The sequence below is a fragment of the Symphalangus syndactylus genome, chromosome 21 (genome assembly GCF_028878055.3).
Source record: "Symphalangus syndactylus isolate Jambi chromosome 21, NHGRI_mSymSyn1-v2.1_pri, whole genome shotgun sequence".
Taxonomy (NCBI): domain Eukaryota; kingdom Metazoa; phylum Chordata; class Mammalia; order Primates; family Hylobatidae; genus Symphalangus; species Symphalangus syndactylus.
Window position 1 is genome coordinate 79,626,359 of NC_072443.2, and position 18,131 is coordinate 79,644,489.

The 18,131-nt window shown below is 44.8% G+C and overlaps 1 long non-coding RNA gene across 3 annotated transcripts in view; it reads left to right on the top strand.

Moving 5' to 3' along the window:
* The first annotated feature begins 602 nt into the window (after positions 1-602).
* The window catches only part of LOC134735496 (uncharacterized), a 100,590-nt gene continuing 83,061 nt past the window's right edge, over positions 603-18,131 (top strand). For 2 of the 3 annotated variants that reach the window (XR_010118677.1, XR_010118678.1), the window contains exons 1-2: positions 603-735; positions 1,503-1,588. This is a non-coding gene — a long non-coding RNA (uncharacterized lncRNA). The other variant, XR_010118679.1, reaches the window with a different exon arrangement.

The window sequence follows — 18,131 nt, forward strand, 5'->3', positions numbered from 1 at the left end:
GGGGCATAATTCCTCCTCCTCCTCCACTTCCTCTTCCTCTCTCAACACCTAATGAACACTAGATTCTAGGCATGGTACAAACTTTTAAAATAATCCATTTTCGGGGGTGAGAGGGCTGTTCTATACCTTGATTGTGGTGGTGGTTACAGGTCTGTATGAATTTGTCAAAACTGGCAGAACTGGGCACTAAAAAAGGGTGAATTTACTGTATGTGGATTATATCTTAAACAAACTCAACCCTCATCCTTCCATCTGCACTCCCCTACCCCAGCTACAGAGGCAGGGGGGTGTGAAACGGTCCCTGCCCCTAGGCTGGGGAGAAGGGTGAGGGACCAGCCTTAGGGGGCGGGACCAGGTGAGCGCCGGGAGTTGTGCCCAGTGGGCCTAGAAGCCAAGGAAAGGGAGAAAGTGGCCCCAGCCGGGTGCGGGGGAGGGATGGGAAGAGCGGGTGGACCGCGGGGCGAACCCGGGAGGGCGGGGGGATGCCGGGAGAGAGGGAGGGACCTGCGGGAGGGGAGGGAGAGGCAGAGCGAAGGGAGGAGGAGTAGGCGTGCGCTCCGGAGCGAGCCGGGGGCTGCAAGGCGGAGACAGCCAGGCCAGCGGCCGCCGAGGGTGCCCGCCCAGGCGACCCGCCCTCCCGGCCGCGGCGCGGACGGACCGACGGACGGCGCTGCGAGCAGGAGGCGTCCGGCCATGTTCAGCCGGAGCTCCCGGAAAAGACTCTCCAGCCGCTCGGTGAGTGTCCCCCGCTCGAGCGGGGCCGATCGCCGGGCACCTCCAGCCGGCCGCGAGCGCCCGCGCGCAGCCCCACTGCGCCCCGCGGCTGCGCACCTGTGGCCCCAGGTAAGCCGGCCCCGCGGGCGGGGCGCGTCCAGGGCGCGAGAGAGCGCTCTAAGGCGCGGGAGGGGTTAAGTTCCAACCCCCCGGCTGGGCGACGGTGAGACCCGAACGGTGGCCCTCAGGGTCACAGTCTGGGGGATCCCTGGAAAGCCCCCTCGCTCCAGGCAAATCGGAATCCTAGCACCAAAGCTCCGGCGTCCAGCCACTTGGAGCTCTAGCGGGGACTTGGACTTTAGGGCTGTCTTTTGGGGTGTCCTCTGCTGCCCCCTTTCCGGGAGCACCAGCCCAGTCTAGGGCGGGCGCGCGATGCTCGCTTCTTGCGGACTCCAGGGAACTGAAGGGTCTTGCTTTTGTTTCTTAGAAACCCGTGACCAAGGTGTCTGGGGGAGACAAAGCCCCAGCCGTGGCCATTTCTTGGTGGTGTGGTGCCCATGCCGGAGGCAGCCTGCCTGGGTCCGCGCACCCTTGCCCAAGCAGGCGGGAGACCACCCTGGGGCACTGGCAGCGGCCCGCCCCGTGTCCCCCATACAGAAGAGGAGCAGTTGACTCAAATCACAGAAGGTGGGGTGGGAGGGGCAGGCCATCCTGCCAGGGACAGGAGTGGGGCTGTGGAGGGAGACCCCGTGGTGGAGACATGCGTGTGTTGTCTTTTTGTTTTGAAGTTGACCGGACTGGGGCGGATAGAGCGAGGCCAGCCATGTAACGCCTGTGGTGACCAGTGCCCTGGGTTCGCCTTGCATAAATGGAGGTAGGAAGCCTTAAATGCACAACACTGCAGCAAGAAAAAATATGCAATATGTAATATAGATATATATATATATTCCCCCCTGCCTTAAATCTCACTTGTAAGTCACATGGAAAGAATGCAAAGGCTGTTTCTTTAAGAGCGGAGCTACATCTGCTACAAATATTGGAGGTGGAAGTGGTGGCCAGACACTGGGAGACGCAGGAGAGCAGGGCTCAAGGCTGCGTTTCCCTGATGTGAGAACTGTGGATCCCCAGCACGGGCACTATGTGTCTAGGTAACTCACTCCAAAACAATTCACCCTGGGCATGGCAGTGTTGCCAAGTGCCACAGTGCTGTGCCTGTAGGATTCCCTGGACTAGCTGGTGTTTTCCAATTGTGTTTTTAATTCAGCGCCTGTAACTCTGGGTCCCAACCACAAATCCATTGCTGCCCGCCTGCGCCGTGTCAACCCTCTTCGGTGGCCAGATGTTTCTTATTAAATGTGCCTTGAGTGTTGACTTCCAGGCAGCCCCAGCTTGGATTGGAATGATTACGTTTGGGAGACAAGGGAGCTGGGTGCCCTCCCAATGCATCTGGCTGCTGGGGCTCTGGTTGGGAAAAGTTGGGGTGCAGGCTTACAAGCTGTCAGTTTGCTGATTTCAAGCAAGAGGTGAATCCTCCCTGGCGTCTTCATAAAAAGGAAAAACTGGTGACAGGAGAAAATTGTGCAATATCATAACACATTCTTTCTTGGATTAGTGCATCTTTCCCCCTTTCTCCACCACTCAAGCTGCTTATGAAGAGGGCTTTTTCTGGATGCTAGGCAGAAAAGCCTGCTTTGGTTCCACACTCCGCCCTCCGCCCCGCCCCCCCGCCACACCCCCCCACGGCATTAGTGCATCTCTACTTTACCCCATTTGTAATGTGTGCTGGGCACCCAGTTATAAGAAAACTCCCAACCAGCTCCTTCAGAAATTAAAGGCTTTTGTTCCTGCTTCAGATGGGTCTGGCAGCCTCTTTGCCTTTGTTTCAGGGCACTGAGCTCAACCCTTATGGCTCCCAAGCATTTAATAACTTCTGTGTCGGAGTCAAGGCAGGTGACCTTATAAATATGTAATTGGCAGACATAGACATTCATCAGTGGTACCGATGTGGTAGCCCAGATAGGTGTGCTGTAGCCCAGCCCCTTGTTTGGCCCAAATATGAACATGCGTGAAAAAATGAGAATAGGTGTAGAAGCCTTATTTTGTAAACCAAATCCAGCATGACAAAACTACCGAGTGCTTCCTTTTTGATGCATCTTGTGCTCTAGTCGGGGTGGGAGAGGCAGAGTAATGAGCAGCAGAGTAAGCGATTTCCAACTTTCCTTTCCTCCCCTATCTGCAGCCCTTGGGTCAGCTTCTGAACAGGGGCTTTTTGGGGCAGTGGCGCAGGGTGGGTGTGTAGCCTGACTTCTCTCCTTCACTGTGTGATCCCCGATCACCTGTCTGTCACTACTCTCCCTAGTTCCCAGTTTCCCTACTGTTAAGTGGGCATAATTATGGCATTTAATGCAGAGCATGATTGTAGGGATTAAATGAGATCTTGAAAAACACATGCTTTGTCCAGTCCCAGGCATATGATAAATATTTGCTAATTTTGTTAATGATTTTTAGCATCCCCTCAACCACTGCTCAGGAGGAGACATAACTAGTGTATCTGGGGATCCTAGGGGTCCAGGGCCACTCTAGACCTTCATGATCACAGCCTTTGGAATAATTTTAAGCTGTTTTAATCTAGCTGATTTTGCAAAGGGAAAACAAATGTTTCATTTTCAGCCCATTATGGAACTATTCTTTTGGAAAGAGACCCTTTCAACAGGCTTTACAGATTTTCATGCTGAAGCAATTGCCCTACCCCAGCAGAAAGACCACTTTGGCTCCATGAATAGGGTTTTTATGGCACTTCCACCCATTGCTGGAAAGGCAGCAGCTCCTTGCTCTTATCCCCTCCTTTTCCCCATGGGCATACTTTTGGGTGACCTTTTGGAGAATAGAGATAACTATTTCTGGGTTACACAGCACGGTCTTCTTTTTGACAGTTTGAAACCCACTTTACACCCCTCTCACTGGGGCAGGCATGAGCCCCTGGGAGAGAGAGTTGTGCCTGGGTGGGAAGAAAAGGTGGGCCTGACACAGAGGCCGAGTGCTGCCTTTGGTCTGACCCAGGGAGAACGGAACTGTTCTCACCCGAAATACCAAGGAACCCTAAGATGATCACTTGTTGCCCTTGTTCACCGCATCATCCCCTTCATTGGCCTCTCTGGTCCCCTTCCAGTACTTTGTCCACACAGCAGGCATCTCTTAAAAACAGGATAGAATTGTGTTACTGCCTCCCGGCATGACGGCAGTAAAGTTCTAGGGAGGAAGTATGTTGTAAACAAACTTTGCTTCCCTCTGACATGGTGGGGCTTTGAAGTTCAGATAGAGCAGGGCTGGCATTTGCAATGGCTTTAGCAAGCTGTGTGACCTTGAGCAAATGACTTAGGTTGCCTGAGTTCCATTTTCCTCACCTGTCAAATTGGCAGCTCTCTAATGAACAAATATTTGAGGGCTTGCTCTGCGCCAGGTGCTCTGGTGACACAGCAAAGAACAAAACAACATTCCTGACCTTATTCCACTAATCACATTTTAGATAAAGTAGTCAGGAAAGGATTCTCTGAGAAGGTGACATCTGAGCAGAGACCTAAATGAAGCAAGGGAGGAGGATCATGCTCATTCGCACCTGGTGCAGGTACCGGCAACATCACCATCTCCTGGGAGATTGTTAGAAATGCAAAGTGTCTGGCCCTGCCCCAGACCTCCTCAATCCAAACCTGAGCTTGAACGAGATCCCCGGCTGCTTCTTGTACGCATTAAAGATTAAGAAGCACTGAGTTAAAACACCCAGCACTGTGTATGGCAAATTGCTTTTCCTACGTCGAGTCTTCCTCTCTGTCAGGAAAGATGCCCACGGTCCTGTTGAAGTCTTGTATATTTTATGGGGATTTTCCTGAGTGATCATTTACTCTTTCCATTTTTGTGCCACTCACACCTTTAGGTAGCAAATGTGGGTTTTTTTAGAATTTCTAAAAAGAACAAAAACGAAAAAGCAAAAACCTCCAAGACACAGGTATTTATGGGTCTTGGAGTACAAAGGTCTCACAATTGTCAGCAGGACCTTTCTCCTTCACCTGATGTAAGGCAGCTGGGGGAGCAAAGGTGGCCACTGCGGGGTGCTCCCTGCAGGTGACCTATCCTGGAAGAAACATCACTTCAGGGTGGCCTAGGGGAGACTCTGCAGGGCTGGGCTGCTGAGGAAATTTTCATTAAGGAAGATTAGGGTATCTTCACGGACTGCCGCCAGAACAAAATCATTAATAACTAAGCACTTAGCTTACCCTGCTACGAGATAGCTTTCTGAGTGGGGGGGTTAATTGGCCTTGCTTGTTTGCAACCAGTTTGAACAGGGAGAGAAAAATAGCTATTTTTACAATGAAGATTTGCTTATCTACATGCCAAGAACTGATGAATAATAATAGCAATAATTATGGTAATACCAAAACAGCATCAGCAATAAGAACGAGCGCCTGCTTTGTCCGGGATCATGCTTCCGTCTTTTACATACATTTTAATTTAATCCTCACTAAACCCTATAAAGCAGATGTGATTATTTTTCTAGTGAGAAAACTGAGGCTGAGGGTTGTTAAGTAACTTAACCCAAGGTCACCTGGCTAGGGAGAATGCTGCTGGGATTTGGCTCCAAAACCAACTTTGGCTCATTTTCTTGTGATTCACTGCCTCTTGTTACTTGCTCTAAAGCAGTGCTCACAAACTGGAAGCCCTTGAGTCAAATCCAGCTTGCAGATAGGTTTTGCTTGATCCATACAACATATTAAATAAGGAGGCTTTTTCTAACATAAGCCCGGGTTTCCGGCTTCTGTTGAAAAATCCAAAGATCAGGTAACATCCGGGCTACTTTCCCGCATTTCCGACAGTATCTGGCAGGAGCTGAGTAGCTGCCCCTTAGATGGGCGTGACCTCAGTTCACCATCCTCTCCAGCAATCTAGTTGAGTTCAGGGAACTCTTCAAATATTTAGGTTACCTGTCAGGGACTGGAAGTGATTGAAGCTTGCAAATCCTGAATGAGCAGTCTCATCTCCCGCAAAGAGAAAGTGAGCTTCTCTATCAGCTGCCATTTTAAAGCTTGACAGTGCCAGGAAAGTGTTTTACATCTTTTCTACCTTATCATTTATGACAGCCCTAGAAGGTAAGTGCAGTTATTTACATGCATTTTAACAGGTAAGGAAACTGAGTCTCAGAGGAGTTAAGTAATTTGCCTATGGTTACACAGCCAACTACTTAATGGTATTTTGTCCCCATCTGACTTTAAAAGTCTGTGTTCTGGGCCGGGACTTCTCAAACTTGCATACAAATTACTGGGGACTCTTGTTCAGAATTCAGATTCTGATTCTATAGATTTGAGGTGGGGCCCGAGATTTTACATTTCTACCAAGCTTTAAGATGATGCTGTGAAGCTGGTTGAGGGACCACACTTTGAATAGCAAAGGTCTAGATTGGTGTCAGTTAAATACAGCCTGCTGGCCAAATGTGACCCTTTTCCTGTTTTGTATGGCTCATGAGTTACATTTTTAGATGGTTGGGGAGAAAAATCAAAAGAATATAACATTTCACAACATATGAAAATTACATGAAATTCAGATTTTGGTACCCAGAAAAAAGTGTTATCCGAACAAAGTCATACTCATTTACTTACATCTTATCTATGGCTCAGATATTTAGGTTACCTATCGGGGACTGGAAGTGATTGGAGCTTGCAAATCCTGAATGAGCAGGTTTTTGTGCTACAGTGGCAGACTTGAGTAGCTGCAGCCGAGATTGTATAGCCCAGAAAACCTAAAATATTTAGTATCTGGATCTTTACAGGAAATATTTGCTGACCCTTGGTCTATATCACTATCTAGGGGAACATGCAAATAGCTTCTCTTAGTTTAGAATAAAGGGATCTGAGAATCTTTTGGAATCAGGGCTAGAGGAAAGACCCCCTCCAACTTAGATGAGAATGATGGTAAAATCCAAGGCAACCAAAGAGCTAGGGGACAGACCAAAGCGTTTTCTAAAGAGCATGTGGAGATGAGGCTTGCAAGACAAGATCAATGAGCCTCCAGTGGATTCTAAGCCCCTTGTAATCCCTTTAACGTTTCAGCTTTGCTGATAAATGTAGATTCAACTTGAGCATTAAAAGACGGGCTTTCCTAACAAGCCTCTTGGAGTCCCACTTTCATGGGCAACTGACGTGGAATGCCCAGTGCAGGGGGAGTGTTGTGAGATCGTTATAATTATGCAGAGCTGTTTGTCTCCAGACAACGGCTGCCTTTCCAGCCGGGATGCTTTGGCCGGGATGCAGTTGCTCCAGAGGCAGCACTCACTGGGCTAGTCAAGACTGCGCCTTGAAAAGCCTCCCTCCTTAGTTGCCTGGGCGATTGTGTTGATTGATGACTGAGGCAGCAATTCAGGGTGATGCCGGCCTGGTTTCCTTTAATGGATTGTAATTTGGCTAAGAAATGGGTTCCCGCTGATTATTTTGCTTGGGGAGGAAAAACACTCTGCCTCAGTCACTGACATGCCAAGAAATGGGAAAACAAGGAAAGGCTTTTTGGGGGGTGGGGGTTGGGGGAAGTGTAGATTGAGTTATGCCTAACATCAAGGCAGGGAAAGATACTTAGCTGAGAAGAAGGTTGCAGGTTGGCTCACTTTATGTCATTGGCATTTAATAATACCCCTGATAGAAGTTGCAATACCTTACAGGGTTTTTTTCTCTACAGGAAATATATCAGTTTATGCCAGTATATCTGTATTATTACCTGTTTTTGGAAATAGACATAACTATTTTAAAAGATATTAAAATATCTCACACATGTGCACACATTAAAAAATACATATCATAGAGGGGAAACCCGTTCTTTTTCATACCTTCTAGACCAGGGGTTGGCAAGCTGCAGCCTGTGGGACAAAATTAGCCTGCTACCTGTTTTGTATGGCCTGCTAGCTAAGAATGGTTTTCACGTTTTAAAATCGTTGAAAAAAAATCAAAAGAAGAGTAACATTTTTGTAGCATGTAAAAATGATACAAAATTTCAATTTCAGAGTCCATAAATAAAGTTTCATTGGAACACAGCCATGCCTGTTCATTTAGTAACATCTGAGGCTGCTTTTGCAGTAGCAGAGTAGTTGAGACAGCCCTTATGGCCTGCAAAACTGAAAGTATTTACTATCTGGCTGTATACAGAATCAGTTTGCTCACCCCTAAGCTAAAGATATATGTTGTTTATAGTCTGATATTATTTCCTTAGGTTCATTCAGATTATGTATTAATATTGCTTTAACAGAAAATACACATTCTACATATTGTCTTTTATAGCTTACTTTTTTTCATACTTAGAAATACTTTCCGGACATTTTTCCGTGTCAGTATATAAAAGCCAAAAACATCTAAGGTATTTATTAGTTTTCAGAATCCATTATATGGATTATGATTGAATCAGAATTTCTCCCTTCATGACCACTTTGGTTGTTCTCCATTGTTCCTAATTATATATCATATAATGATAGCTTTTCTCATGCTACAACATGCCTGTGTGTTTTTACTCAATTTTATGCTTCTGTGGTATAATTGGAATTACTAGGTGAAAGGAGGTTAACATTTAAAATTTTAAGCGCTCTTGCCAAATTGTCCTCCGAAAAGATGGTGCCAATTTGCACCCCCATTCTTTTAAAAATTTGAGTACATTTATGTGCTCTTTGGGCCGAAACTTTGAAACATCTCAACTTGTATAGCAACCTGGTAATTAATCCTTGTTTAATCACCCCGAGTGACAATTTGTGCTTGATGACTACTGAGAAAACACAGAGCATTGATGTCAGTCATCTTTTGTTCAAAATAAATTTTATTTGTTTTTAACCATGAACGCGATACCCACATTCTGTTGAAAGGTTGTCCTTCCTCCTAATGCCTCTTTAGTTTAAGGTTGTTGGGATGAGTGAGAGCCTAATAAATTTGTTATTTTGTGGTTTCTTGGTTCAAAAAACTCAAAGGTTGTCCTTTAACCATGTGATTAATGAGTACCCCAGAGGGATTTCCCTATGGAGAGAGGAAGCATTCCCTAATGGGAATGACTTCCAGATCTTGAGCTTTTTGAGATCAAAGGGATTGAACCGGCCTGTGTATGGGAGATTCATGGGGAACGATCTCCGGGGGAAATGTATATTTCTAGCCAGTGTCTCAGAAACTTCTATGAAGCTTGTAAGGGTTTAAATGAAAGGATTATAGCTGAGTGGTTAAAGGGACTGGCTTTGAAGACATTGCTGGAATTGTAGATTTGGCTTTGTCTCTCACCAGCTGAATGGCCTCGGGCAAGTGACTTAATATTTTTGAGCCTTGATTTTTCTCATCAGAAAAATAGGGATACTACTATTTGTCTCGTGAGCTTGTGGTGGGGGAATGCATGTAATGTGCCTCCCACTGTTCATGGCCTGTAACTTGGGCTTGATATATGTTTGTGGTTTCAATAGGGTTTAATAAAGACAGGGTATATGAGGAGGAAGAATATCTGGGTTCAAGGGCCTGGAAATTGTAGGTTATATAATCTATAACAAGTTACTTCCCCACTGTATTAGTCCATTTTTACACTGCTAATAAAGACATACACCAGACTAGGCAACTAACAAAAGAAAGAGGTTTAATGGACTTACAGTTCTGTGTGACTGGGGAAGCTTCACAATCACGGCAGAAGGTGAAAGTCATGTCTCACATGGTGGCAGACAAGAGAAGAGAGCTTGTGCAGGGAAACTTCCCTTTTTAAACCATCAGATCTTGTGAGACTTATTCACTATTATGAGAACAGAGGTGGCTCATGCCTGTAATCCCAGCACTTTGGGAGGCTGAGGCGAGTGGATCACGAGGTCAGGAGTTCGATACCAGCCTGACCAACATGGTGAAACCCCGTCTCTACTAAAAATACAAAAACGAGCCAGGCATGGTGGCATGCACCTGCAATCCCAACTACTCAGAAGGCTGAGGCAGGAGAACCGCTTGAACCTGGGAGGTGGAGGTTGCAGTGAGCTTAGATCATGCCATTGCACTCCAGCCTGGGCAAGAGAGCGAGACTCCATCTCAAAAAAATAAAACTAAATAATAATAATAAAGAGAACAGCACAGGAAAGACCTGCCACCATGATTCAATTACCTCCCACTGAGTCCCTTCCACAATACATGGGAATTCAAGATGAGATTTGGGTGGGGACATAGCCAAACCATATCATTCTACCCCTGGCGCCTCCCAAATCTCATGTCCTCACGTTTCAAAACCAATCATGCCTTCCCAACAGTTCCCCAAAGTCTTTTTTTTTTTTTTTTTTTTTTTGAGACAGAGTCTCACTCTGTCACCCAGGCCGGAGTACAGTGGCACGATCTCGGCTCACTGCAAGCTCCACCTCCCTGGTTCACACCATCCTCCTGCCTCAGGCTCCTGAGCAGCTGGGACTACAGGCGCCTGCCACCACGCCCAGCTAATTTTTTGTATTTTTAGTAGAGACGGGATTTCACCATGTTAGCCAGGATGGTCTCAATCTCCTGACCTCATGATCCGCCCGCCTCAGCCTCCCAAAGTGCTGGGATTACAGGCGTGAGCCACCGCGCCTGGCCGGGTTCCCCAAAGTCTTAACTCATTTCAGCATTAACTCAAAAGTCCACAGTTCAAAGTCTCATCCAAGACAAGGCAAATCCCTTCCGCCTATGAACCTGTAAAATCAAAAGCAGGTTAGTTACTTCCTAGATACAATGGGTGTACAGGCATTGGGTAAATACAGCCATTCGAAATGGGAGAAATTGGCCAAAACAAAGGGGCTGTAGGCCCCATGCAAGTCCCAAATCCAGTGGGGCAGTAAAATTTTAAAGCTCCTAAATGATCTCCTTTGACTTTGTGTCCCACATCCGGGTCATGCTGATGCAAGAGGTAGGCTCCCATGGCCTTGGGCAGCTCCACCTCATTAGCTTTGCAGTGTGTAGCCCCCTTCCTGGCTGCTTTGTCAGACTAGTGTTGAACGTCTGCACCTTTTCCAGGCACACAGTGCGAGCTATCAGTGGATCTACCATTCTGGGGTCTGGAGGAAGGCAGCCCTCTTTTCACAGTTCCAATAAGCAGTGCCCCAGTAGGGACTTTCTGTGGGGGCTCCAACCCCACATTTTCTTTCTGCATTGCCCCAGCAGGGGTCCTCCATGAGAGCCCTGTCCCTGAAGCCAACCTCTGCCCTGGTACTCAGGCATTTCCATTACATCCTGTGAAATCTAGGCAGAGATTCCCAAACCTCAGTTCTTGACTTCTTCGCACCCACAGGGTGAACACTACGTGAGAGCTGCCAAGACTTGGGGCTTCCACTCTCTGAAGCCACAGTCCAGACTGTACCTTAGCCCCTTTTAGTCATGGCTGGAGCCGCTGGGACACAGGGCACCAAGTCCCTGGACTGCACTTAGTATGGAAACTCTGGGCCCAGCCCACAAACCCATTTTTTCCTCCAAAACCTCTGGACCTGTAATGGGAGGGGCTGCTGCAAAGGTCTCTGACATGCTTGTTTGTCTTGATGGTTAACATTCAGCTCCTCATTACTTATGCAAATTTCTGCAGCCAGTTTGAATTTCTCCTCAGAAAATGGGATTTTCTTTTTTAGTGCATTGTCAGGTGGCAAATTTTCCTTTTATGCTGTATTTCCCTTTAAAACTGAATGCCTTTAACAGCACCCAAGTTGCCTCTTGAATACTTTGCTACTTAGAAATTTCTTCTTCCAGATACCCTAAATCATCTCTCTGAAGATGATCAAAGTTCCACAGATCTCTAGGGCAGAGGCGAAATGCCTCCAGTCTCTTTGCTAAAACAAGAATCACCTTTGCTCCAGTTCCCAAGAAATTCCTCATTTCCATCTGAGACCACCTCAGCCTGGACCTTATTGTCCATATTGCTGTCAGCATTTTGGGCAAAGCGATTCAACAAGTCGCTAGGAAATTTCAAACTTTCCCACATTTTCCTGCCTTCCTCCAAACGTTCCAACCTCTGTCTGTTACCCAGTTCCAAAGTTGCTTCCACATTTTCAGGTATCTTTTCAGCAGTGTCCCACTCTACTGGTCCCAATTTACTGTATTAGTCCATTTTCATGCTGCTGATATAGACATACCAGAGACAAACAATTTTTTTTGTTTGTTTTTTGACTGAGTCTCACTCTATCGCCCAGGCTGGAGTGCAGTGGCATGATCTCAGCTCACTGCAGCCTCTGCCTCCTGGGTTCAAGCGATTCTTCTGCCTCAGTTTCCTGAGTAGCTGGGATTTCAGGTGTGTGCCACCATGCCCAGCTAATTTTTGTATTTTTAGTAGAGATGGAGTTTCACCATACTGGCCAGGCTGGTGTCAAACTCCTGACCTCAAGTGATCTGCCTGCCTTGGCCTCCCAAAGTGCTGGGATTCCAGATGTGAGCCACTGCACTGGGACCGAGACTGGGCAAGTTACAAAAGAAAGAGGTTTAATGGACTTATAGTTCTACATGGCTGGGGAAGACTCACAATCATGGCAGAAGGTGAAAGGCACATCTCACATGGCAGCAGACAAGGGAAGAGAGCTTGTGCAGGGAAACTTCCCTTTTTAAACCATCAGATCTCATGAGACTTATTCATTAGCATCAGAACAGCTTGGGAAAGACCTGCCTCCATGGTTCAGTGTCCTCCCACTGGATCCCTCCCACAACATGTGGGAATTCAAGATGAGATTTGGGTGGGAAGACAGCCAAACCATATCACCCACCGTGAGTAAAAGCCTTTCATTTGGTGAACGGGAGTGATGATTCTTGTCTCATGGCTAAACTTAGAAGAAATAGAATGGAGGGCCTCCTTGTGTAGGACTTTAGGTTCCAAAGGAATGAGACTTCTGATAGAATAATAGATTCATATTGCGTGTTACACACTCACTTTAGGTGAAATGGAGGTTGATAGAATTGGACCCTACAACCTCACAATCGTTTTGCCTAAGTGAATTATGCATATGATATTTATAAAAACAGTTTGTAAACTATAACAGAAAGATAACTTTCAAACTCTGCCCCTGGGGTCAGTACATAAAAAGGGGCCTTTCTTAGACCCTGCGTCCCACCAAATGGACAATGGAAATTCATGTCCGTGATGAAAACCACACGTCATCAAGGCAATACTTAATCAGTTTCCCCCTAGCCTGCTTAATGAGTTTTTTTGACTCCCGTTGTGCCACATTAAACATTTCCATTTACATGATCACAAGCCCCTAAGTAGAAGCTCCCTCATCTGAAGCATGAGAAACATGGATATTTCTATAAAATTTGAACCTGAGATCACACTCTGGAAGCTCCTGAGATTAGATCTGGCCTGTAGGTATATTTTGTTAGCATTGCACAGGCTTTACATTTTAAATTAGTGGCCAACATTTAAGATATTGTGTAAAAATTCAGATTTTGGCTTTCTCTGGAAAGATGACAAAATCTGGCAAACCTAGTCTAATATTTCTTCTTTTCCTTTAAGATGAAACATGTGCTCAACTTTTTCACAGTTTCCACCATTCGCTATTGTCTTACACCTGGCCTGCCTTGCTCATTTACGTTACTGGTTGGCCACTGCAGACATCAGATTTTGTGACTACTGATTTGAAAGAAACCAGTGAGTGAGTGTACATGACTGGAAGGATGTAATGAATGGTGGGGTGGCATAAAGTCACTACCTGGCAGGGGCAGCTGTGCTAAGCAAGTCATCTCAGCAGCTAAGCCCTCCCTTTCTGGGAGATACAGTAAAGGAGGAGCAGACATTACTGAGGGCCTGCTGTGTGCTTGGTTTCTTTCAGGAATCACTTCATTTCATACTCAAAACAGTTTCCTGAGGCGTGTCTTTTATCTTCCACTTTTTAAATATGGGGACGCAGGGAGGTTAGGTAGCATGCACTCATTCACATTGGTAAATGAGTAACAGAATCAGGATTTGAAGTCAGGTCTTTGAGGCTCCAGATTACAAGCTCTTGAACCCAGAATGTGTTTAGCTCTGGCATTTGATTCTTCTGGTCTAAATATAAACCTGTACCTTGGGGAAAACAGTTTTATATTCTCTATGGCCTGGGGATGAGATCTGACTAGTGTCTAAAACAGAACAAAATGTCTGAAGAACCCTGGACTAGCTGGTTTATTTGGGGCAAGAGTCTTAAAAGGGAAACCCCTTCAAATTAGAGGTTGTGGGGTTGAGCTTACTGAGGTGTCTGAAAGGTGCCACCTTGAGAAAAATCGAATCGAATGCAACGTGACTTCCAGTTCTATAGGAGGCCACTTGCAGTTTTCTAATCAGATCTGACTACATTAAATGGGGCTCCATTCAGCTTGTTAAAAACTTTGGTGTAAATTGGGCTGTCTGGGAGAGTTTGTGTGGGGGGAGGGCAGCTTTAAAAATTCCATTTGCATAATGTTTCCTAGAGGAAAACTCTACAAAAGGGATCAGTCAAGGGAGGGAATGTACAGTACCTCCTTTTAGCAGCCTACTATACATCAACAAGCATAAAAATAAACAAGATTGTCGTTATCCAGCCTTTGGACCTAGGCTTTTGAATATATGTAGCAACCTTTGGTGTCACATTGGCAAAACAGACACAAGCACATTTGACTGTTGGAAGGCGTTTAATGAGCACATTATTTGATTTTTATGTTTGGTAAACTACTTGGTGATGCAGAAACTGCTTTCACAATTCTTAAAAACCGGCTCATTATATGAACCTATAACACCCAGAGTGGGTTCTCCTACTTTGAGTGCTGAGGAATTAGGCCTCCAGGGGACTTATTAAAAGAATGCAGGTGTTTGCTTTCTTCAACAACACTATGAAATTACCCTGATAATATAATTTCCTAAAGTCTTTTGTTCCACAGTCAGGCACCCAGGGGTACTCCCTGTTATTTGCATCGTTGGTGACTTGCCCTTTGAAACTCCTCCAGCAACGTATTCAGTTGTTTGGAAACACAATGACAAGCTCCTCTCATCTTTATGAAGCCAAAATTTGGAGACAATAGATAGTTGAGGAAAGTGTTCTTCATTTTTGGGTTTGGCATGTTTGTAGCCGCAGAGAAGGACACATTACATATGTTTTCCTAGGTTCTGGGAGATGGAACTTTTTTTTTAAATAAAATTTTAGTGTAACAGCATTTTTTTTCCTGTAAGACTTCCATGTATTTTTAAATTGTTTTTGAGCTTTGAGTTGGTAGGAGGTGCTCCTTACAACGTTTGATTTGCAAACATTTATTCCTTGGTTTAACCCTTCATCATTATGACCACCATCACTCAACTGACTCACCACAAACTGGGTAAATACTTATCTTTTTTTAATTATCTTGGTTTTTAATTAACCTTTCTTAAATGTATGCATAGCTTCCATTTTATTTCGATGTTTAATATTAGAAGTGTTTTGGGTCTTTAGTAGTTTGTTTTCTTTTCCCCCCAAAAAAATTCAACTTTTCTTTGAGATTCAAGGGTACATGTGCAGATTTGTTACATGGATATGTTGCATGATGCTGAAGTTTGGGGTACAAATGATTCCATCATCCAGGTAGTGGGTATAGTACCCAATAGGTAGTTTTTCAGCCCTTGCCCTCCTTTTTCTCCTCTACCCTCTAGTAGTCCTCTGTATCTCCTTGATAAAAACATTTTTAAGGCAGGTGTATTTCTTATTCTAAAATAATTTTGGTCAAATTGTTGGATGATAAATATGCAGTTTAGACAATTTGGGAAATGCAGCAAAGTCCAGCGATTTATGCAAAAAACAAGCACAACTTTGTAATCCAATCACCAGTACACTTAGCACTAGTCTGTGATTTCCTTCTAGTCTGTTTTTCTGGAGGCCAGAAGTCCAAAATCAAGGTGTCATCAGGGTTGGTTCCCTCTGGAGGCTCTGAGGGAGACTGTTCTGTGCCTCTCTCCAAGCCTCTAGTGGCTGCTGGCAATCCTTGGTGTTCTTGGCTTGTGGATGCATCACTTCCGTCTCTGCCTGCATCATCACATGCCATTCTCCCTGTGTATTCTGTTTCCCTTCCCTTCTCTTATAAGGACCTATCATTGGATTTAGGACTACCCTAGGCCAGGATGAGCTCATCTTAAGATTCGTAACTACATCTGCAAAGATCCTTTTTCCAGCTAAGTTCACATTTAGAGGTAGACATATCTTTTGAAAGGGTACCATTTAATCCACCATAATAGTTTTGGTAATAAAGCATATGCAGTTTTATATATATTTTTTTAATTTATTATACTTTAAGTTCTGGGATACATGTGTAGAATGTGCAGGTTTGTTACATAGGTATACATGTGCCATGATGGTTTGCAGCACCCATCAACCTATCATCTAGGTTTGAAGCCCCGCATGCATTAGGTATTTGTGTTCTAAATGTGTTATTTGTAAAAGCACTGTGGCTAGAAAGGGCTGGGCCTTGACTTTGGGGCAGCTGTGTGAGAAATATGCTATACTTGACTTTTCGAGGCACAGTTGGATGCTTGAAACAGGAAAGGTTTGTATTGGTTGGTGCAAAAGTAATTACAGTTTTTTGCCATTAAAAGTAATGGCAAAAGTCACAGTTACTTTTTTACCAACCTAATACATGCTACTAATAGTGGATGGAATTCTGTGATGGAATTTGCCGTCTGTATTGATGAGTTCCGCTCCCTGAATCAGTTGACCCTCAGGTCACCCTCCAAAGTCCATCCATCTTCTTTTAGCTTTTGTTGGGCCTTGCCAGGGGAGTGTATAGGAAATGAACTAATAGTGTGTGGACAGTTATTTGTGGGAAGAGCTTTTGACCCTGGGGCCTTTTAATTATTGTCTTTGTTACATAATTCATTTTCAAAGGAAAAAATAGGCATCCTTAGAAAAGGAAATTCTTAGCTATTTTAGAAATGGGTTCCAACTCCAAAAAATCCTGCCAGAAATTGCTGTCTCCACCCCTTACTTCTCTGTCAACACAACCAGAAAAATATGTTAATTGTACTACCCCATTCCCTGATTTCTTTTAGATCCAATATGAAAGGATCCAGGTTTAGCAGAGTAAATTATCTGAAACAAAATAAAAATAACTTCTGAGTTTATTATCATATTAGGTACATTAACTAAACATTTTCAATGTGCGAGGAATATTATATTCTAAGTAATTATTAAAATCATTTATGAGACAGACACCAATATTCATATTGTTCTCATGAGGAAGGGGATGCTACAAGTTTAAGCGACAGGCATACCTCAGAGATATTGAGGGTTTGGTTTCAGACCACTGCAGTAAAGGCAATATTGCAATAAAGCGAGTCACACACATATTTTGGTTTTCCAGTCTGGATAAAAGTTATGTTTACACTATGCTGTAGTGTATTAAGTGTGCAATAGCATTATGTCTTAAAAAAAACAATGTGCATACCTTAATTTAAAAATATGGCTGGGTGCAGTGATTCATGCTACCTGTAATCCCAGCATTTATGGAGGCTGAGTCAGGAGGATCACTTGAGCTCAGGAGTTTGAGACCAGCCTGTAAACATGGCAAAACCCCATCTCTACAAAAAATACACACACACACACACACACAATTAGCCAGGCGTGGTGGCATGTGCCTGTAGTCCCAGCTACTGGGGAGGCTGAGATGGGAAAATCACTTGAGCCTGGGCAGAGGTTGCAGTGAGCCAAGATGGCGCCACTCCACTCTAGCCTGGGTAACCGAGTGAGACCCTATCTCCAACAAATAGAATAAAATAAAAATTGTATTGCTATAAATGTTAATGATCATTTGCGCCTTCAGCAGATTGTAACCTTTTTGCTGGTAGAGGGTCTTGCTTGGGTGTTGGTGGCTGCCGACTGATCTGTGTGGTAGTCGCTGAAGGTTGGGGTAGCTGTGGCAATTTCTAAAAATAAGACAGCAATGAAGTTTGCCCCATCAGTTGATTCTGCCTTTTGCAGCAGTTTTCTCTGTAGCATGCAGTGCTGTTTGAGAGCATTTTACCCACAGTAGAATTTCTTTCAAAATTAGAGCCAGTCATCTCTGACCCTGCTGCTGCTTTATCAACAACATTTATGTAATACTCTAAATCCTTTGTTGTCAGTGCAACAATGTTCACAGCATCTTCAAAGAGTGCATTCCATCTCAAGAAACCACTTTTGGTTTTCTTACCTATAATAAGCAAATCCTCATCCATCAAGTTTGATCACGAGATTGCAGCAATTCACTCACATCGTTAGGCTCCCCTTCTAATTCTATTTCTCTTGCTATTTCCACCATATCTGCAGTTCCTACCTCCACTGAAGTCTTGAACCCCTCGAAGTCATCTGTGGTTGGAATCAGTTTCTTCCAAATTCCTGCTAATGTTGATATTTTGACCTTCTCCCACGAATCACAAATGTTCTGAATGGCATCTAGAATGGTGAATCTTTTCCAGAGGATTTTTTATTCGCC